Source organism: Hyperolius riggenbachi, chromosome 8 (assembly GCF_040937935.1).
Source record: "Hyperolius riggenbachi isolate aHypRig1 chromosome 8, aHypRig1.pri, whole genome shotgun sequence".
Taxonomy (NCBI): Eukaryota; Metazoa; Chordata; class Amphibia; order Anura; family Hyperoliidae; genus Hyperolius; species Hyperolius riggenbachi.
In genome coordinates, this window is record NC_090653.1 from 121,385,319 (window position 1) to 121,408,871 (window position 23,553).

Consider the following 23,553-nt stretch of genomic DNA (forward strand, 5'->3'; position numbering starts at 1 on the left):
GCTGGCTTTAAGCCAAGGCCACACAGGCTATGGCTGAAGGCACTAGATAATCAAGGGTGGATGGGCAGCAGGTTATACTAGGGGGAAAGGAAGGTCATCTGGATAGAGATACTGGAGGTGGGTCATTAGGCTTTCTATATGGAAGGATCATCTGGTGTCTTATACTAGAAGGAAGGGGGAGGGGTGATCAGGATACCTATACTGGAGGAAGAGGGGTGGGGTGGTCATCAGGCTATCTTAACTGGAGGGGGGGAGGGGTCATCTGGTTACCTATGCTGGAGGGAAGGGTCAATGGGCTGCCTATACTGGAGGAAGGGGCGGTCATCTGGCTATCTATATTGAAGGGGGGCAGCTGCTGACAGTGACCTTGGGCAGTAGAGTGTACAAATTAAGCCCTGATACATAGACAGGTTTAAAGCTAGGTGGGTGGGCAATAGTGGTGCCATACCCACCCATACGACTATAAGTCAGCCTGTGGTTGCAGAGGTAGGTGTATGGTTGGTGGGTGGGCACTGTGGCTACAGATATAAAAAAAATACTGATGATCCAAGAGCTGGTAAAACTTCCTACATACTGCATAAAGTTTTAAAAGGCTGCATGGAATGTAGCCTTAAAGAGAAACTGTGACCAAGAATTGAACTTCATCCCAATCGGTAGCTGATACCCCCTTTTACATGAGAAATCTATTCCTTTTCACAAACTGATCATCAGGGGGCGCTGTATGGCTGATATTGTGGTGACACCCCTCCCACAAGAAACTCTGAGGACCATGGTACTCCTGGCAGTTTCCTGTCTGTGAACCTTATTGTATTGTGGGAAATAGCGGTTTACAGCTGTTTCCAACTGCCAAAATAGCAAGCAGCAGCTACATCAACTGCCAGCAGTAAAAATGTCACCATGTGATAAATGGCAGAATGTAAATCACGGATTTAAAAGATTTTACAAAGGGCAAACTCTGACTAAAACATTTATACCTAATTATTGTAAATATGAAGCACTTTTTTTATTACATTATTTTCACTGGAGTTCCTCTTTAAGGTGGACACACACCATACAATTAAAAGATCCAATTTTTCACCAATTCGATAATTTCGATCGGTTGTTTCAAAAAATCGAGAGCTTTTCTTTGTTTTCCCTTTTTTTTCCTCGATTTTTAGAGATTGGACATGTTGGAAATTACAGACCAACATTATCAAGAATTGTATGGTGTGTGATGGATTGTCAATTACTTGATGTACAGTTCCAATCATTTTTTCTGAGGTTTCAATTATTTTATTCATGACTGGGGGAAAATTGAACATAAGTCTGGGGTACGTTGGACAGATTTTTGAATTTGGACAATCCGTGAGAAAAATGTATTGCTATTCTTAAATTAAACAGATAATTAAAAAATTGTATGGTGTGTGGCCACCTTTACTATTTGTGGGCACAGAATCTATTTGCTTGACATTGCACTTGTGTTTGTGTTTATAGAGTGAGTCATGAGTTGTAAGTTATGCTTGTACCTTCCGCCTTTACAGAGTTGCTCCATTGGCAAACTGTCATTTGACTGTTCCCACTAGTCTGGGGGTTCCTAACTGTTGTTAATAACAGTAAGTCAATAAACCATAATATGCGAGTGTAATATAAAAGGAAAGAAGAGATGGTCTGCACTTGTCAGCAGGACAAAAACTTTTATTGGTGGACGTATCCAAAAACACCCATAGCAGACATCAAGGCTAGTTGAGCGGTGTTCACCCTACCACACCACTGTAATATAAACGTTCAAACTGCTTGATCTATTGTTCCCTTATCTGGCAAGTGTTGGTGTTTGAATTCAGCATACTGAATTCAAACACCCGAATACTACTGACTGACACTTTTTACCACCCGATTGAGCAGACATGCACAGGAGGAGATCACTGCTGTTCATTTCATGTGACTCCTTTTCTTCCTCCTCTCAAATCCATTAGGAGGAAGTATCACCGTCACGTGAAGAGCAACGTAACATGCAAGGCAGTGATCTAAGTCATTGAGTTCAGAAAGTGGTGGAAAACTCCATTAAAGAAGCAAATCGCAGTAAAAGTCTTGCATTCATGTTCATTATATTTAGGCCTCTTGCACACTACATGTGATTTTTTTTTAATCGGAATCAAAAATCAGATCGTATAAAAATCGGAATCGCATGTAGTGTGTAAGAGGCTTAAATCACCAGTGGAGAATGAGAAGTAACAGAGGCGCCAATTTAGAGTAAAATATTTAAAAACAATTTAAAAGGAGGGGGGTTGGTGGTTGCCACCCTCAAGTATGAAGTGACCAGCCAATGAGTCTTATATGAGTAGACAATATAATTTATTTTAAAATCTCCAGGCAAGCAACGCGTTTCACGGGTCAACATCCCGCTTCATCAGGCAATCAATTTTGGAGATATACTGAAGAGACAAAGAGATAAAAAGGGACAAGAAAATACACAAATGAATGGAATACAGTATTACAGTAGACGCCAGGTGTTTAGATAGTGGAAACTTCATAAAAAACAGGACAATTTATAATCAAATATGAGCTCAACACAGACAAGTGTCAAGCATATGACCATTTTTCATTAGAGCATTATGCAAGGTAATCGACGTGTATAAATGAAAAATCCAGAGTACTACTATAAATGTCAATAAAATGTATAAAAAAGAGGACAAAGCTGAATTCAATACACATATCGCTCAATGAATCATCAGGATACATAAAAATGGGTGCATAGACAGGGTACAATGTCCTAGGACTCGTTTAAAACTTTTATAACTGGCCCCCAATCGTTTATAAGATATATAGTGCAGAGTACTGCAGATAGATATATAATGAAAAGTAAACAGTGAACAATGATCTATAACCTGTTCGAGCTGAATAGAGGTACTCACCACGACTGTGTCATTCAAAAGTGAAGCGCCAACTGTAGGGGGATGTTGCTTCCGGCTGTGGTTATAACAGCGTGGGACGCCAGCGAGGACCGATATCCGGAAATGGACAGCGTGTAGCTGTCTCCGGTAGTATGGGCTGACAAAGGGGCAGCGTGAAATGACGGTGACGTCATGCCGCTGTATACGCGTATGAGGGATGGACGCGGATCAATGGACGCGTCATACGTAAGTGAAGAGCGGGGACATGCGCAATGAGTGTTTGGAAGACGGCGCCGCCATGTTGAAAGCGGCGGTTGTGTGCCAGTGATAGTCTGGCATCATGCGTGGTTGAATTAAGTAAAAATCATTCAGAGGTGAATAAATTTCGTGGAGTTAGCATAAAGTTTACATTGAATTAGGTTAGTGTGGGAACATAAATATAAATCTAAATATTCATATGGGAAGACGTTGATAGTGAGATGCTGCCATCTTGTGGCCACTTTCTGTTAAAACATCCTTTTTCAGAGGGATTGAGATAATGCAATGTAATATGTTTGGTCTGAATGACCAGATCTGGGGATAAAGGGAGTAGGATAGGAGGGGGAAAGGAGAAGAAGAGGGAGAGATGGAGGAATGGGGAGGGGGGAGGAAGGGAGGGTTTGGCAAGAGTTTGACAAGACAATTAACATTAAGTGGGTAGAAGTATATGCTGTAGTTAGACATGATTGCCAGATCTCGTTATATAAACATAATTATTAAATGTACAATTCACAAAATAAAATAAAAATTAAAAATTAAAAAATAAAAAATATTAATACATAATACACAGTTATTAAAATAAACTAATTAAGGGGAACGATAAAAGAGAGGACTGTGGTCAGCAGGAAGATTACATGTTGACCAATTAAAAAAGTTTTTCCAATACCTCATTAAGGCCCTCAGGGGCCAGAGTCCTGAGGGTCTGTATCCAATACATCTCTTTGTTCTTCAAAGCCTTAAAAGTATTATTGGGTGAATCAATGGAGTCAATTAAAGTGATAGTGAGTAACCGGGGATCACCCTTGTGATACGTGCTGAAGTGTTTGGAGACACTGTGTAAGGGGTAATGCTTTGATATGTTTCTCTTGTGCTGTCCTATCCGGCTGCGGGCTAATTGGGTGGTGCGGCCCACGTATTGTAAATTACATGGACAAGAAATCACATAAATAACGTTCCTAGAGGTGCAGTCAATGTGTTGTTTAATGTTGAATTCCCTATCGGTGGTGTTGGATTTAAAAGTCTGAGAAGTTGTAACAAAGCAACAGGCTGTACAGCGTGAGTGGAGGCATGGATGGGAACCCGGAACAGCTGAGGTGGTTGTGTGTGCTGTATTGAATTTTTGATGTTTAAATTTGCTGGGAGCTAGTAGTCCACGCAAATTCGGGGCCCTTTTAAAAGTGAGAGATGGTAATTTTGGTAATGATGTTTTGAGGTAAGGGTCTTGGGCCAATAGTTTCCATCTATTTTTTAGAATAGTGCGAATTTCTCTATGTTGACTACTATAACCCGTGATGAATCTTGGAAAGGACATTACTGAGGTGGGATGGTCAGTTGTGGGGGCGGTGGTCGGAGTCTTGGTGGCTTTGTATTTAGCATCTTTGATGAGCTTTTTTGGGTAACCCCGTTCTATGAATATTTTGGTTAGAGTCTGCGATTGTGCGTGGAAATCGGATAAATCTGTACAATTGCGGTATATTCTTTTGTATTGGCAGTAGGGGGTATTGGTGGTCCAAGGTCGATGATGAAAGCTGTCGAAATGTATGAAATTATTAGCATCTACCTTTTTAAAATGGGTTTTGGTCTTAATGGTGTTGTTGGTGGAATATAGAACTAAATCTAGGAACTCGATAGAGCTGGGGTGATGTTGGGAAGTAAATGAAAGACCGGCCGGATTGTCGTTTAAATAAGCAAGAAATGAGGGAATGCCTGTCTGATTGCCTCTCCAAATGAAGATGAGATCATCGATATATCTTTTGTAAAAAATTATGTTCTCGGAAAAAGGGTGTGAGTTATGAAATTTTACTAGTTCTAGGTAGCCCATTGAGAGGTTGGCGTATGAGGGGGCAAAAGAGCTACCCATGGCTGTGCCTGTAGTTTGGTGGTAGAAGTTGTCCATGAAAGAAAAGACGTTGTGAGATAGAATGAATTCGGCACATGTATTGATGAATTGCTGTTGTATGGTGGGCATATCTGGATTGGTGGAAAGGAAAAACTGGAGTGAGTGTAGGCCGAACGGGTGAGGGATGTTGGTGTACAAGGATAATACATCACAAGTCAGCCAGCAATAGTCTGCATGCCAGTGTATGGGTTTCAGTAGTTCTATGAGGTGTTGGGAATCTTTCAGATAAGAAGGCAATGTTTGTACCAGTGGTTGTAAATGTTTGTCGACGAATTTAGAGAGATTGCTAGTAATGGACTCCATGCCTGAAATGATTGGTCTGCCAGGGGGGTTTTGTAGTGATTTATGTATTTTTGGGAGGTAATAAAAATGTGGTGTTTTTGGATGATGATTAATGATGAAGTTGCGTTCGTTCTTAGTAATGATGCCGTTAGAAAATGCCTCATTAATAATTAGTTTCAAAGTGTGATTATGCTCGAGGGTAGGATCTATGGTTAATTTAGCATAATGTAGAGGGTTGTCTAGTAGTCGGTTAGCTTCAGCTATGTAATCTGATTTGTTCAGAATGACTATACCGCCTCCCTTATCAGCAGGTTTTAGAATGATATCATGATTACGTCTCAGGGTCTGAAGGGCACGTTGTTCCGATCTACTGAGGTTGCAGGTGGTAGTATCGGTGGCCAGATTGAGTTTTTGCAGATCGTTTAGTACCAATGTATAAAAAGTTTCAATGAAATTGCCTTTAGATGCAGTCGGGTAAAATCTGGATCTACCCTTCAGTTCAGTGGTAATGTATTTTTCAGTCTTAATTTCATCTGTATTGGCTGTGATTATTGGTAATGCATCATTATTGGTTAAGATAAGTGTATTGGTTGGGTTTGAGAGTAATGATTGATGTTTCTTTATGGCAAAGTGTCGTTTTAGGGTTAGTTTGCGAATGAATGCATTTAATTCTGTAAATAATTTGGACATGTCAGATGAGTTGGTAGGGCAGAATGAGAGGCCTTTCTCTAAAAGGTGAGTCTCAGACTGGGACAATATATAGTTGGATAAATTAAAGATGCAGCGAGTTTGTGTCGTTGAATCAATGTTTATTGGATCTGAGGTGAATGGCGATTTCTTTTTTCTTTTCCCTCTGTGTCCCCTTTTTCTGAGTCTGGTAGTGGTCTCTTGTGGGTTAGTTTGGGTTGGAGGACCGTTCTGGATGCTGTAGGACTCGGTAATGGCATGATTAATGTGTTCTGTGTGAACGAGAGGGGTAGGTCTAAAAAAGAGGATGTGAGATTAATAGGGGAAGTGTTCTGACTGGCATTAATGTCTGGTTGTTGTTTGATGATGGGTCTAAAAAAGCTGGTGAGCGCATTGGATTTGGTGTGAAGTGCGGGGCCCTGTGTGCTAGGGCCGATAGGAGAAGCCGGTTGGGTCTCATGTGTGCTGATTTGTGAAAGGCCTAGAATGTCATCTGTGTGTGAGTGATCATCCAAATTGGTCTGGATCGGATCAATGGATAATGTGTTCGAGGTGCCAGGATTTGTATTGTCATTCTGGATGACTATTGAGTCAGGAGGGGCACCACTCAGATTGTAAACGATTGGGGGCCAGTTATAAAAGTTTTAAACGAGTCCTAGGACATTGTACCCTGTCTATGCACCCATTTTTATGTATCCTGATGATTCATTGAGCGATATGTGTATTGAATTCAGCTTTGTCCTCTTTTTTATACATTTTATTGACATTTATAGTAGTACTCTGGATTTTTCATTTATACACGTCGATTACCTTGCATAATGCTCTATTGAAAAATGGTCATATGTTTGACACTTGTCTGTGTTGAGCTCATATTTGATTATGAATTGTCCTGTTTTTTATGAAGTTTCCACTATCTAAACACCTGGCGTCTACTGTAATACTGTATTCCATTCATTTGTGTATTTTCTTGTCCCTTTTTATCTCTTTGTCTCTTCAGTATATCTCCAAAATTGATTGCCTGATGAAGCGGGCTGTTGACCCGTGAAACGCGTTGCTTGCCTGGAGATTTTAAAATAAATTATATTGTCTACTCATATAAGACTCATTGGCTGGTCACTTTATACTTGAGGGTGGCAACCACCAACCCCCCTCCTTTTAAATTGTTTTTAAATATTTTACTCTAAATTGGCGCCTCTGTTACTTCTCATTCTCCATTGATCTAGTCCACCCTTGGTGGAGGGGGGTATCCCCGTTTCCTGTCTACAGAGAGCGACTTCTTATACCTGAGTGGGGTCAGGTCATAATTCTCCCCACCTGCATCTCCAGTGGTTGCCTCAGTGGTAACCCAGACTTGTGAGTATATTACTCGTTGTTGTTTTGTCTTGTTCCATTACCAAGACGTACTGCACTATATTGGGCTCCCGGTTTCATATCTTTACATTTCTTCAAACTTAAATCACCAGAGTTATAATATCTATATTTTTTTTGTTTGTAATATTTTTGTTTTCTTCATTCTTAAATTTAGTGCTGAAATAGAAAAAAAAAGACATGAAAGTAATAAATATACCAAATTTTAAATTAAACCTATTGGAAGCTTGGCTTGGTGATTTGAATGTTAAGCTCTAAGGTCAAGGAAAGACTTGTTTCGCTGTTGTGAAATATATGAAACAATCGGCAAGTCTGGAGAGTTTGCAGTCTAACTGCTAGTAATCACCGTAACACGAAAATTAGGCTTAGTGAAATGTTAACTAGTAATAGTTCATCTCATCTTTATAAACAAAACACACACAAAAAAGTTTGTTTTTTTATGGTAAATAAAATGAATTAGGAATGCCTTAATTTAAAAGTAAAAACTATTTCTTTAACATAGTGTCCAAAACTATTAAAAACTGTTTTGATAGGAAAAGCCTGATTATGTTACATAAAATATATTTTAATATAGTACTTTTTATTTTAATATCTTTGTATGTCTTTAAATAAACTCACAGACTATTGTTGACAAGCCTCATCTGAGCATTCCTGTGCTCATTGTTAATATATTTTTCAGCAGAGTTGGCTCCAGCACAGCCTTACTCCTGACAAAGAGAGCTTAAGTTATTGGGTTTCTGAGCATAAGCCAAACGAGACAAAAATAAGATGAGGCTTGTGGCTCTTTCGGCTAGGTTACAACAGCTTCATCTATGATGATAAATGAAAGTTTACCAGTTTCCTACCCACAGCGTAGGCACTTTTATGTCCGGAAAAATGTTTCCAAGCACTCGGGCTATTCATGTTAAAAATGTACTCTATATAGAATACATCCTATTATTTTGTCTTAGGAATTAATGACTTAGAGTAAGACTAGATATGTGGAAAGCAGATCCAGCCTGGAATTCTGGCATTTGCCAGAAGGGCTGGTTTATCTGAAAGTATTTGTGGGCTGGTGAAAGCTCTTGGATTCTGCTCAGTCTCTCAGATCTTTCCAAGAAACTGAACACTGTTGCCTAAACATTATCTGTTTCGATCTCACAATGACATGATTCCTCAGATCTGAGATACAGATGGGTTGGTAGAATTTGATTAAAGCACGTTTTTCCAGAGAGATTTATTTTCAGTTCACGCCTGGTGGGAAGGTCACAAGGGCCTCAAACTAGAGTGGATAGATTGCTAAGGTGGATGATTCTGCAATTCTTTTGCTGTCGTCGCCTATCTTCCAATTTGGGTTTCCGTTTCAATGCCAATTTTTAAATTTTTTTCCATGTACTGATCAATCGCATATCAGATATTGCTGGTCTTGAAGACTTTTTGGAGATAACTGTTAATATGGTCTGCTCTTAAAACAGAAAGTGTTTGAGATAATTCAGCTTTAAGTGTGCAATGGTGGTTTCCCATGATGCATCACTCCTGAATGGGCAAATTATCTTTTTATGCCTTTGAAAGCAAGGCTGCACATCCAGAACCACAGGTGTATAGGGAGCCTGTAGTTTATAAATTTTACAGCCCCACACCAAATATATATATATATATATATATATATATATATATATATATATATATATATATATATATATATATATATATATATATATATATATATAGTTATATATATAGTTATATATATATAGTATGTTTTAGACAACATGGTCCTCATCAGAGCATGGCAGGGATTGATATGGCTGTATGGGATAAGGCTTGGACCAGCACTAAGGAATTCTCAGACAGCTCACGGTAACCCAGAACCATGCTCTGATGAGGACCATGCTGTCTGTAAAGCTGACATAAACATATTATTAATATCAGATTAATTATATCAGATTATAATTAGGTGGCACAGAATTTGGGAGAAGGTGAGTTTAGTGGCGAAGGCAATGCTGATATTGGTGGGGGTGGGATTGGTAAGGCCCCATTTACACTTAATCAATTGATCTCCGTTCTAACTGAAAGGACAGCTGGTATTCAAAGTAATGCCCATGTTTCCCAATGGCTAAGTTCACACAATAGGCATTTTAACTGAAAGATTTTTTCATAATGCATTGCTATGGAGAAGAAAAAAAATGCCAACTGATTAAGTGTAAATGGGGCCTTAGGGTTAGGCATCAATAGAGGGAGGCTTCAAGTGAGAAAAGGGTTAGGTTTAGCAAAAGTAAAATATCAGTAAAAATCCTACTATTGTACTACTTATTGCCCAATAGAATATCTGTAATTTCTATTAGTGGCTTTTCCCGGTGTCCAAATTACTGTGGCACCTTTTTTTTAGATATATGCCTAGATACCCCCTCCCCCTCATAAGTGATATATCACCTTTGGGAAGTTGAACTTTCAGACTCCACGTTAATAAAAAGGTTTTAATAGGAATAAGGTAAACAATGTCATGGCTACTGTACTTAAAGAAAATTAAAACCGCTTAAAAATTGTCCTTTCATTTATCATATCAGTGCTATTAAAAGTCCAAACCAAAATAGTGAACAATACACGTAAAGTGTTGAAAAATGCAAATGGGATATGGATTTATGGACAATGTCGGTGACATGAGTGTATTAACTTCATATTATGCACTTTCTAAACTACAAATTGGAAAACAAAAGAACATACCACCAAGTATAATAGCGTCCAGGTTGATAATAGGTGAGATCTAACTTGACCTGTAATGTGTCTTCTATGTAAGTTTTTATATCGCCATGTTCTTTCATGTCTATGAGGCTAGATGAGGGAGTCATTACTCCAATGTGCTTGGATCTGGTTCAGGGAAGGTGACACTGCTCATACCCCGTACATACGCTGGAGATGAAATACAAGGCCTGTTCCGGAAGTAACAAGCCTTTCACTTTTGTTAGCAAAACAGGACATACAAAATGGCTGATTCGTTTTAGACAGTGATATGTCCTTACTCATAGCCTGGCTATGAGTAAGGACACATATTTGTCTGAAACCTATCAGCCATTTTGTGCCATAGGAGAGCTGCAGATTTATTCTTACAGTTTGTGTTTAGATCTGGGCCCCATCAGAATTTTCCTATGGCGTTCCATGATTTATAGTCGCACAACCGCTCTCTGCTACGTTTCGGTGACAAGTACTCATTCACGGAGTTGTTGACAGGCTTTCAAGAAAATGTAGACTAAGCAGACAAGTGCAGCCAGTCACTCTTATGAAGCAGGTTAAGAACTGTGTTCCGCAGTCTAATTTTTCACCCTCTACTTTTCCCAGACCTGTTACCTCACTAAACTTGTATTTTTCTTCACAATAAACTGTAGGAAATATATCAAATATTTCAGCTTGAATCAGATTTTCCTTTTTTCTCCATAAATGATGTGCTTGTCTGTTTTAAAGCTCCATGTTATTTATTAACATTCCACGCTGTAACAAAGACTGATGTGTTTTGCAGTAACACTTGAAATAACTTCTGAGGAGTTGTGTGTAAGCTGTGATTTCTTGTTATTCCTGTGAAGTAAACAGTAAAGGCTACTGTCAGAGGGGCCGGCGAGACGTAATGCGCCTTTCTGATGCTTGTAGACCCTTGCAGGACGTTTATGGCCAGTGTTAGTATGATGTATTTGTACAGCTTCTAATAAGCTTTTAGCAGGAAACGGTAAATTCATTTATGTCTGCAATATTCTGAGGTACTTTTTTTTCCCCCCCTTCTGGCGGTAAATCAGTCGTGCTGTTTACATTAAAGGATAAATATCCTATAATGTCAAGACTGTGCATGTGGCAAAGGGAGCTAAATATAAACTGTAAGTACAGAGTCTTGACAAAAAAGCATATTTAGAGGTGTTCCAGAAATTAGGCCAGGATTGTTTTTCAGCCACCCAGGGAGGTTACCTAATGCTATGCGGTTATAGTGAAGGATCGCTGCACTAACATATATGCCTAACTTAGCCAAGTGTGCACATTTTTATGTGGAAGTGGGAGGAGCGAGAGGGGCAGCAGAAACATGTCATGTTAATGCTCATAATATCGGCACCTGATGAGTCTGGTTTTGGAGATTGGGTCAAGAGATTTCCCCTTAAAACTAAAGGTGGCCACTAATTATACAATCTTGTACAATGTAGGATTGTACAATCTTACCAAATCTATGTAGTAGAAGGGTAAACTGAGTGAATATACTTGGAATGGAAATTTTAGGTAGTCCCTCATATTACATAACAATGGTTAGATTGATTAAAACAACAACAATCAAGACGGACTTTGGTTGTCCGTAGCAATAATTTGTGCCTTTCTATTGGGCATACTGGGAAACCTCAACAGAGCACTGTTTCTATTTCCTGTGGCAGCTTACACCTGCTTTATCCCCCCTTCTCCGTAGCATACTGGTAATTATATACATTATATAAGGATAAAACTGAGAGCTGAGCATATATAAGGATGAGTCACTCAAATTGGTTATGAACCTTTTGTATGAGGAATATAATACTAATCACCCAAGAGAATCCAGTCCTGGACAAGAGGCTGGACAGAGTTCAATGGACCTACTGATATCAGCTCATTTTTACTATGTGATGTAAATGCTTATTTTACATAGTTACATAGTTATTTTGGTTGAAAAAAGACATACGTCCATAGAGTTCAACCAGTATAAAGTACAACACCAGCCTGCTCCCTCACATATCCCTGTTGATCCAGAGGAAGGTGAAAAAACCCTTACAAGGCATGGTCCAATTAGCCCCTAAAGGGAAAAATTCCTTCCCGACTCCAGATGGCAATCAGATAAAATCCCTGGATCAACATCATTAGGCATTACCTAGTAATTGTAGCCATGGATGTCTTTCAACGCAAGGAAAGCATCTAAGCCCTCTTTAAATGCAGGTATAGAGTTTGCCATAACGACTTCCTGTGGCAATGCATTCCACATCTTAATCACTCTTACTGTAAAGAACCCTTTCCTAAATAAATGGCTAAAACCTTTTCTTTTCAAGAAGATTTTCTGATATCTGCAAGCAAATTTGGCTCTGAATCTGGCGTGATTACTGTTGTTTTCCCTAAAACTTTTCTTAATGAAACCTCCTGGGACAGATTTGTTAAAATTGGGGGAAAATAAAATAAAAAATGAAAGCAGTACTGGTGGAGAAGATGCTTAGATCCGTAATTCAAGTTGGTTACTTTGAGTGAGTAGTTGGTTCACTATTGTGCTAGTTATACATCATCTTTGCTCCAGTTTTCCTTTCAACTGGTTCTGATACATCTGCCTCAGAAGGCCCAGCCCCGATGATAGTTGGAAATTGCCCCAGCTTACTGTAACGGGTCTCACATTTCATGTCTTAGGGCCCTTTTCTACTACACGCGAATTCTGGATGCAGATTTACACATCCAAACTGACTCTAGTGAATGCCTATGGGCCTGTTTCCACTAAACACAATTTTTCAGATGCCATGCAGAAACATTATGGATGGCATGTTGCAGATTTCTGCAGCACGCATGTTTCCCCAACAATGATTGATAGCCAAACATGGATTTCCGTGTTACAAACCCAGGAAGAACGCAGAAATCCACATCCAGAGAAACAGGTGCAGAATGCAAGTGGAAATAGTCCCTAAGGCTTGTCCCAAAGGTCTCCAGTGCATTGCACTGTAATGCTAGGTCCACACCATGAGATTTTCTGGCATACTGTCAGATTGAATATGTCCGATATGATTTCCGATTGTTTTCTGATTGATATTCCATGGAAGTGAATGGAAAATTGATTGGAAGACTATCGGAAATCAGGTTGGACATGTTGGAAGTAATCAATCTGACTGTAATTTTTCCAGAAAAGCTCATTGTGTGTACCTAGCATAACACAGCAGACATCGGACATGCAAGGAGTGTACAGTATACAGTGGTGTGAAAAACTATTTGCCCCCTTCCTGATTTCTTATTCTTTTGCATGTTTGTCACACTCAAATGTTTCTGCTCATCAAAAACCGTTAACTATTAGTCAAAGATAACATAATTGAACACAAAATTTAGTTTTAAATGATGTTTTTTATTATTTAGTGAGAAAAAAACCTCAAAACCTATATGGCCCTAATTCAGCATTATTTGAGGGTTTTCTAGCATGAACAGCCTTTTTAAGGTCATGCCACAACATCTCAATAGGATTGAGTTCAGGGCTTTGACTAGACCACTCCAAAGTCTTCATTTTGTTTTTCTTCAGCCATTCAGAGGTGAATTTGCTGGTGTGTTTTGGGTCATTGTCCTGCTGCAGCACCCAAGATCGCTTCAGCTTGAATTGACGAACAGATGGCCGGACATTCTCCTTCAGGATTTTTTGGCAGACAGTAGAATTCATGGTTCCATCTATCACTGCATGCCTTCCAGGTCCTGAAGCAGCAAAACAACCCCAGACCATCACACTACCACCACCATATTTTACTGTTGGTACGATGTTCTTTTGCTGAAATGCTGTGTTACTTCTATGCCAGATGTAACGCGACACGCACCTTCCAAAAAGTTCAACTTTTGTCTCGTCGGTCCACAAGGTATTTTCCCAAAAGTCTTGGCAATCATTGAGATGTTTTTTAGCAAAAATGAGACGAGCCTTAATGTTCTTTTTGCTTAAAAGTGTTTTGCGCCTTGGATATCTTCCATGCAGGCCGTTTTTGCCCAGTCTCTTTCTTATGGTAGAGTCATGAACACTGACCTTAATTGAGGCAAGTGAGGCCTGCAGTTCTTTAGATGTTGTCCTGGGGTCTTTTGTGGCCTCTCGGATGAGTTTTCTCTGCGCTCTTGGGGTAATTTTGGTCGGCCGGCCACTCCTGGGAAGGTTCATCACTGTTCCATGTGTTTGCCATTTGTGGATAATGGCTCTCACTGTGGTTTGCTGGAGTCCCAAAGCTTTAGAAATGGCTTTATAACCTTTACCAGACTGATAGATCTCAATTACAGTACTTTTGTTCTCATTTGTTCCTGAATTTCTTTGGATCTTGGCATGATGTCTAGCTTTTGAGGTGCTTTTGGTCTACTTCTCTGTGTCAGATAGCTCCTATTTTAGGGATTTCTTGATTGAAACAGGTGTGACAGTAATCAGGCCTGGGAGTGACTACAGAAATTGAACTCAGGTGTGATAAACCACAGTTAAGTTATCTTTTAACAAGGGGGGGGGGCAATCACTTTTTCACACAGAGCCATGTAGATTTGGAGTTTTTTTTCTCACTAAATAATAAAAACCATCATTTAAAACTGCATTTTGTGTTCAATTAGGTTATCTTTGAATAATAGTTAACGATTTTTGATGACCAGAAACAAGAAAAGTGTGACAAACATGCAAAAGAATAAGAAATCAGGAAGGGGGCAAATACTTTTTCACACCACTGTAAGTATCGTGTATAACAGGGTCACAAATGTTCATTGTAGTTTTATGTGCAGTATTATAATGAAACTCTTCACGTTTCTACTGACAGCGGAAAGATTTGCCATTCATCAGATGATGGACACACCCCTGCACTAGACTCTCCTCTGGGTACATCTATGCATTTTGCTGAACCTTTATATTTGTGAAACACATAAATGTGAATCAGCTGTAATAAAGTCCCAGTCTACAAATGTTGTAATCAGCTAGCCCTGAAGCTTGGCCTATGAAAGAACCTTCATTCCTCCTAGTAATGTTCAATCAACATTCTCTGCATAGTAGACAGTCCTCCCATTAGTGTGTCTAATATACTAATATATTTATTTCCATGAAATGCATTATCTTGCACCTTTGCATCTAAATGCTCAGAGTAACCTAGCAACCCTAACATGTAAACCACTTTACCTGATCTAATTATTTAAACTGAATCATTAATTAAGTAGTTTAAATTAAGGACCAGTATGTGAGGCTTTGTCATCTTCTTCTCTCCAATTTCTCTCCTGCCATGAACCTTATTTAAATTTAGATCATTGTTATGGAAGGGATCTAATGGGAAATACAAAAAGAATGCACTTGCACATATAAAGCATTCAATACAGTTGTAATTGACCACAATCAGTGTCAATAACTCCGGTATATACAGTCCCTTGTTTAAGTAAAGAATATCTGATGACTTGATGTGGATTTGAATAGGGTATATGCATGTCTTTATTTTGAATTATTGTGGCTCTGTATAATTAACAAGCTGACACATCTTTGCATTCCAGTGGTTCTGGAGGTGTGTTTAGGCTTTCAAGGACAACAAAGGGTCAATTTGCATGTCCAGCAGTGATGCATTGTGGGACACCTCATATGCTCACTCCAACCTGAATAATCGCAAATACCTTCCTTTTTTAAAGTGACTCTGTAACAAAAATTACAACGTTTTTTCTACCATTCTACAAGTTCCTAAACCTATTCTAATCTGTTCTGGCTCACTGCAGCACTTTGTACTATCACGGTGTCTGTAATAAATCAATGTATCTTTCCCCTGTCAGACTTGTCGGCCTGTGTCTGGAAGGCTGCCAACTCTTCCGTGCTGGTCTGTTCCTCTATGCACACTCCAGTGTGTTTTATTTACATAAGCCAGCAGCTTCTCTGCTATCTTATCAGTGATAGAAGAGAGCTGGATAAAAATCCTCCTCTGTTAGGCTGTGAAAGTAGCTGGCTGACACATACTGAGGAATTACAAACACAGGCACATGCAGAGCTGTCTGCAGGAAGCCTGTAATGTTCAGTGCATGAGAGAAGCAGGGGACAGAAGGTAAACACATAAATGATCTTTTGAGATTCAAAAGGAAAGCTGTATACAGCCTGCTTGTGTATGGATGTATTTTCTATGTGTGGACATACTGTACATCAATCTACTTCCTGTTTTGGTGGCCATTTTGTTTGTTTATAAACTAACTTTTTAAAACTGTTGTTGTCTACTTTTAATGCGGCGAGGAGCGGTGAAATTGTGACAGGGGGTAATAGGAGATGTCCCCTAACACACTGGTATGTTTACTTTTGTGCGATTTTAACAATACAGATTCTCTTTAAGAAGGCAAATTCCTGTTTGGGTAGGGATTTAGTAACTGGGCTTTTTAGCCCTTTTTAGCCCCTTATACACTCCTAGGAGTTCTGCTTCACCATGAGCTTGCTGGGCAATCTGTAATTTGGGGTGTTTCAAGTCCTTCTACATAGAAACACATTAATTCCAAGCCATGCACTGATGAGGACCAACCAGTCTGTAACAGTCTGTATGCATGTTGGATTATTTTGGCTCTGTACAATTTAGAAGCTGACTCATCATTACATTCCAGCGGTTCTCGAGGTGTGTTTTGGCTTTCAGGGACAACAAAGGGATAGTTTGCATATTCAGCCGTGATGAGCTGTGGAAGCTCATACATTAACTGCAACCTGAATAATCACAAATATCTTCTGTTCTAAGAAGGCACCTTTTGGTTTGCTTCAATGCCATAGATAAGATGCAAAAATGAAATGCTTTCTGCCCCATCCATAGACAAGTTTGTACAGAAAAAGACTAGCGCATCTGGACTGGGCATGTGCGAGTAAGGTCAGCACTTGCTCTGTAGAACAAAGAGCTTGTGCATGGAGTAAATAAGCAATGAAGAAGCGGCTTTATTCTACTGGACATGCATGGACTTTAATTGCAAATGCTCAATCCAGAGGTTCCTGTCCACAGCTGGAAGCGCAGCCAGAAGATGAAGAGGGACCCTACGCTGGGACTGTGAGCTCCAATGGGGACCGGGGAAGACACTGGACCATCTAGAGCCTCCTTTCTCAACTTTTTTACCCTGGAGGAACCCTGCAAATAACTTTTGGCTCTCAAGGAACCCCTGCAAACAATTTATTGTTCTTGAGGAACCCCTGCATTTATTTTTCAGGAGGCATGGTCTTTAAAAGTAGGTGAGGCTGTTAATCTCACTGCCTTCTATTACACTGACACCCATTTATACTGTGCTCATTATTATTCTGACCCCAATTTAGTGCTTCTCTTTTACAGTATGTGCTCCATTATACTTCCCTCACTATGGGGAAAAATTCCAGGGAACCCCTGCAGAGTACTCAAGGAACCCTGGGGTTCCAAGGAACCCTGGTTGAGAAAGCCTGATCCAGAGGCTACCAGCTACTGAGGCAAGTACCTAACTTTTTAATTGCATCAGTTGTATCCTAAGTGTGATTAAAAGACACATTGTTTAAATTTGGGCTCAGGTGCAGTTTTTACCCTGATAGATTATTTTCCATATTCCATGCCCTCCCATCTGCCCACAAGAATGTTTGCATCACTGGCTAAATATCCAGATAAAAGTTATCATATGTGTGGATGGTACAGCCTGAGCTTTGCAATTTGAAGGTTAGGAACTTCAATTCAGGAAAGGTTTCTGCACCTATACAGTGGCATCAGTCGTAAACTTTTACTGTCTTAAAATTGGGCTCTGACTTTAGCCCCATTTTAAGATATTGGCACTTCACTCTCAGCAGTAATAGCGGTTGCTCTGAGCCCTTACTTGACCGCAAACAACTGGAGTGTTTTGAGAATCCAGCATAATGCCTGCTGCACGCAATGCAATTTTCCCGCCAGCTCGACGGGTCGATCCTTAATTTTAGCATGTTCGATTTGCTCCCGATCAAGAAAGGGATTGATTTTGCGCACTCATCTGAAAATCAATCCCTTTTACGATTGGGAGCAGATCACACATACCGGAAATTATCGATTTGACCGTCGACGTGAAAATACCATACATTATACATTTTTTTTCGGTTAGATCATTTTGCTTGAATATTCCATTATATCGAATATAAAGATTTTTCCAACATTTCCGATCAGATTTTTATTGAAAAAACTGGATAATCGCTAATTTTTCTTGATCGAAAAACAAATTATTTTTGACTATTATTCAATTTGATCATTTAGGTCCAATAAACGGAAAAATCAAAAATTTTTACTATACCGTGTACGGGCACCATTAAAGAAACTTGCTCCAAAATGTTCTGCTTGCCAGGTGTGCTTTTAACCCTCCTGGCGGCTGAGTTTTTTCTGCCAAATAGGCAGAAATCCGTTTTTGTTTGTTTGTTTGTTTTTTTGTTTCATGTAAAGCTACCAGAGTGGTAGCTACATGAAACACCACTAGAGGGCGCATGTGTCCCTCTAGTGCGATCATCACCGGCATCAATAGCAAACGGGAACGCGTATATGACGCGTTCCCCAGTTTGGCTTCTCCTGTCGCCATGGCGACGATCGGAATGACGTCATGGATGTCAGCTGACGTCAGACGCCTCCGACCCAGCCCATAGCGCTGCCTGGAACTCATTGGTCTGGGCAGCGCAGGGCTCTGGTGGGGCAGGGGGCCCTCTTCCGCCGCTGCGTGCGGGCGATCGCCGCAGAGCGGCGGCAATCAAGCTAGCTGCACGCACAGCACTTTAAATGGGGCGAATCGCCCCACCAGGGGCTGAGATATCCTCCTGCGCGGCATAGCCCGAGCTCAGCTCGGGCTTACCGCCAGGAAGGTTAAAGGACAACTGAAATGAGAGGTAGCTGGAGGCTGCCATATTTATTTCCTTTTAAGCAATATCAGTTGCCTGGCAGCCCTGCTGATCTATTTGGCTGCAGGAGTGGCTGAATCACCCCAGAAACAAGCATACAGTTAATCTTGTCAGATCTGACCATAACATCAGAAACACCTCATCTGGTGCATGGTTGTATGGGGTCTATGGCTAAATGTATTAGAGGCAGAAGATCAGCAGGATAGCCAGGCAACTCGTATTGTTTAAAAGGAAATAAATATGGCAGCCTCCATATCCCTTTCACTTCATTTGTCCTTTAAGTGTTCTCATTCTACCTGTTAACATTCTTATTGCAGTCCTTATGATCCCAGTGCATGTTGCTATTAGCACTTAAAGTGTACCAGAGATCAAACAAAAAAATGTGATACTTTCCAGGGGCTTCCTCCAGCCCCATAATTAGTCCCATGCCATCCTCCCACGGTCTGCCGTTGAGCCCCGGTAACAGCTCAGTTGTGTCAAGTCAGGGTCTTCTGTGCATGCGCGGGAGGTCTATGCATGCAAAGAAGACCCAGACTGCATGTAATTGAGCTGTTACTAGGCTGATTGCGGCTGAGCAGCAGATTGCGGGAAGATGGCATGGGACTCAGATGAGCTTATGGAGCTGAAGGAAGCCCCGGGTAAGAATCAAATCTTTAGTTTGATCTCCAGTTCACTTTAAGTTCTCAGTGAGGGCAGAGTATGGTCCAGCCAAAGCATGAAATTTGGGCATGATTGAGTGAAACTCAAGTCTTTTTGAATATAGGACTTGTTTTTCGAGTCAGTGGGGGGGGGGGGGGGTAGTAGTGTTAAATGTAGATAGAGGGAGGTTAGTGTTAGGAGTAGGTGGGGTAAGGTTCGTGTTAGGCATTAATAGGGAAGTGTTGAAAACTGGGGTACAGAGGGGGTATCAGTATAACTACTGCTATTCTAGTATTGAGAAATAATAGCAAAAGTCTGGTGCAAAAGTTGAGGATGCAAGGACTGGGGAAGAGTCTGTGTTCATGGATAGGGAACTGGCTAATGGACAGAAAACAGAGTTGTGGTCAATGGATCGTATCAAAATGGGAGACTGTTAGCAGTGGGGTCCCACAGGGGTCTGTTCTGGGTCCAGTGCTCTTCAATTTATTTATTAATGACCTAGTAGATGCAGTAGTGAGCAATGTTGCTATTTTTGCAGATGATACAGAATTGTGCAGAATCATTAACTCTCAGGAAGATAGTGTCATATTGCAACAGGGTCTGGATAGGATGGCTATATGGGCACATACATGGCAGATGAAATTCAATGTTGACAAATGTAAAGTCATGCATTTTGGACGTACTAATGGTCTAGCACCATACAAAATAAATGGGATACAGTTGGGGACATCAAACTTGGAGAAGGACTTAGGAGTACTCATTGACAACAAGTTAAATAATCGTACTCCATGCCAAGCCGCTGTAGCTAAAGCTAACAAAATTTTGGGATGCATTAAGAGGGAAATAAAAACTCGAGATGCTACCATAATATTGCCCCTGTTTAACTCTCTAATAAGGCCACATCTGGAATATGGAATTCAGTTCTGGGCACCACATTACAAAAAAGATATTTCAGTTTTAGAGCAGGTGCAGAGACGAGCAACAAAATTGATACGTGGGATGGAAGGTCTCACTTATCAAGAAAGGTTAGATAAACTGGGTGTATTTAGTCTAGAGAAAAGACGCCTTAGAGGGGATCTAATTAACATGTATAAATACATCAGAGGGCAATATAATAGCTTGGCGGATGAGCTTTTTGTCCCTAGGCCTTCTCTAAGGACTAGAGGACATGATCTGCGCATGGAGGAAAAACGTTTTAGCCATTTATTTAGGAAAGGGTTCTTTACAGTAAGAGTGATTAAGATGTGGAATGCATTGCCACAGGAAGTCGTTATGGCAAACTCTATACCTGCATTTAAAGAGGGCTTAGATGCTTTCCTTGCGTTGAAAGACATCCATGGCTACAATTACTAGGTAATGCCTAATGATGTTGATCCAGGGATTTTATCTGATTGCCATCTGGAGTCGGGAAGGAATTTTTCCCTTTAGGGGCTAATTGGACCATGCCTTGTAAGGGTTTTTTCACCTTCCTCTGGATCAACAGGGATATGTGAGGGAGCAGGCTGGTGTTGTACTTTATACTGGTTGAACTCGATGGACGTATGTCTTTTTTCAACCAAAACAACTATGTAACTATGTAAGTAGTAACATAACCGATATTCTACTATCGGTATTATCTTTTGCCCATGTTTCCTGGTGCCCCAATTGTGTGTACACCAGCCAAGAGTAATTTTACTGTAAACACGAGTGATATGTGTGTCTCTTTGACGAGGGCCGAAATCAATGCTGAAAGCATCGTATGCTAATAAAACCCCTTTCGAAGTCATTTTAACCACACTGAAAGATAATTATTCTAATACTTAAAACAGATTTCACAGTTGATTGTAATTATGCCAGTTTGCTGTCCTGCCCTTTTTAATCGGGGCCTGACAATTAGAGCAGATCTGGCAGATCCCAGACTACTGTTGGGAGTAGGCAGAATTTATATTGCACATGGGACGGTGTTTTACAGTGTATATTTACTATTATACTTCTATCTGCATTAGTAATGCGTAATCCAGAGATATTCACAGTGCTATAATGAATAAATCACAGTAATGAGGCAATTCTACAGCATTGCATTATATGAATTAGCTTTTGTAATTATGGAAAGAAGATGAAATCAATGTTCTATTACATCTGAGTTCTAAAGACTTTTATTGATATTTTCTCAACTTTCGTGGAATGGTACTGGCGTACTATAATGTACTAAACAGCAGTTACTATGCGTTTCACAAAGACGTTCCCTGATCTGGGGAAACAAATCAATTTCACTTTTGTCATCGCCACTTAAGCTCTGAAAGACGGAGAACTTCTATTTCACATTCCCGCTTAGAAAGATTTGATGGCTGTAATATTCAGCAAAACGATAAGCTTTGTTATATGTGTTTCAAATCATACAGCTATTACCTCTCCTATTGATCAGCTTAGTAGTTCTCATCCTAGAAGGGCGGACATTCTAATTCTCCATTAAAGATCTCCAGAAATTGACAGAAAAATAGCTATATTGATTTAGTCCAGACAGCTAATGTGAGCGGCTCTGGCGGTGATGTATATTTATTTTTTGTTAATGAAAAATGAATGTAACCCTGATATAGCCAGAATAAATTTCTTCACTTTGTCAGTTTTTAGTTTAAGGAAGAAGCTCTGTTCATTTAAAATTAAAGTCTATTATAATGGAAACGTTTTGGTTAAAACATGCATATGCTTTGTCGGTCCCAGATTGCCACTGATCAGTAATGGAATTGTGATACATTATGGATTTCATCTTCTCAAGAGATCTGACAACCCCTTTGTTGTCTTTTGTGTATAATTATTTCCCTATCACAGTGGCCTACATGCCATGCTCAGAAGATTATTGGCTGCACTACACTGTTTAATCATCTTTTGCTACCTCACCCTCTGCCAATGTGAGCAATGCTGAGAAACAGTGGGCGGGGATGGAAGGGGAAGAGTAGAGGAAGCTGGCAGAAGCTGAGTGAATGCAGTTATCGGCCCCAGTGACAGAGCCGTGGCCCCGCCCACGAGACCATTGGCTCCAGTTAAAGAAAACCTGAACTGAACATTAAAAGTCAAAATAAACATGCACAAGTCATACATGCCTCCTGTATAGTGTACTCATCAATCTATTTTTCCTCTCCTGCATCCTGTTTGTTCCCTGTGATCAATGGAATTCTCCGTCCTCCATTTTGAAAATGGCTACTACCCCATAACAGCTTCCTGGTCAGCACACTGTTAAACTGTAACATCGTCCACTTGAGCCACATAGAAACATGGACACATCAGTTCTCCTCTCAGGTGTAACTGACAGCAACTGATATATAACTGACAGCAACTGATATATATTAGTTCTGACAAAATGTTGTCAGAACTGAAAGGGATCACTGTAAGAAGAAAATGGGGAGTTTCTGAGAGGAACTGATGGCAAGGTAACTATGTAATGTTCATTTGAAGTTACCTCATGTGTTTATTTTAAATAATTTTACTCAGTACAGGTTCTCTTTATGGAAAGGCAGCAAGTGGGCGGCTGTGATTATTATATCTGGGGCAGCGCCCCCTTATTGATTGGCAGAAAACTTTACGAAGCCTGTTTAAGGCTCTCTATGTGTTGCTACTTCTGCAGCAGCTAATCTGGAGCAGCATGCTTCGTAGTGGCTGCACAGAGTGACAGAGGGACAAAGGAGGAGACAAATGGACACAGGAGCAAAGGGGGACATTCAGACTATAAGACTAACATTCAGATTGAAAGGAAAGGTTGTATTTAATCTATCTACACCACTAAAGCATCCACCTTGCTTTTATATATCTACCAGTTATGATCATATCTATGAAAAATCTGTCAAGTGGAACAACCATTTCTTATTGTTAATGCAATCTTGCAGGATCGATTGGGCTAATCAGATTCTCTAATTTTATTCCATAACCTGAGTGAAAATACGGTTGTTTGCTAAACATTGTTCCATTAATGGGCACTGTTGGTTGTTCCAGTGATCTGGATGTCCTGTGGATCTAGAGACATAGGGCTCGATTCACAAAGCGATGATAAC

At 40.1% G+C, this 23,553-nt stretch overlaps 1 protein-coding gene across 4 annotated transcripts in view; it reads left to right on the forward strand.

Moving 5' to 3' along the window:
* AFF2 (ALF transcription elongation factor 2) overlaps nucleotides 1–23,553 on the forward strand; it is a 724,912-nt gene that overhangs the window by 214,685 nt on the left and 486,674 nt on the right. The gene's annotated exons all lie outside the window — the stretch shown is intronic.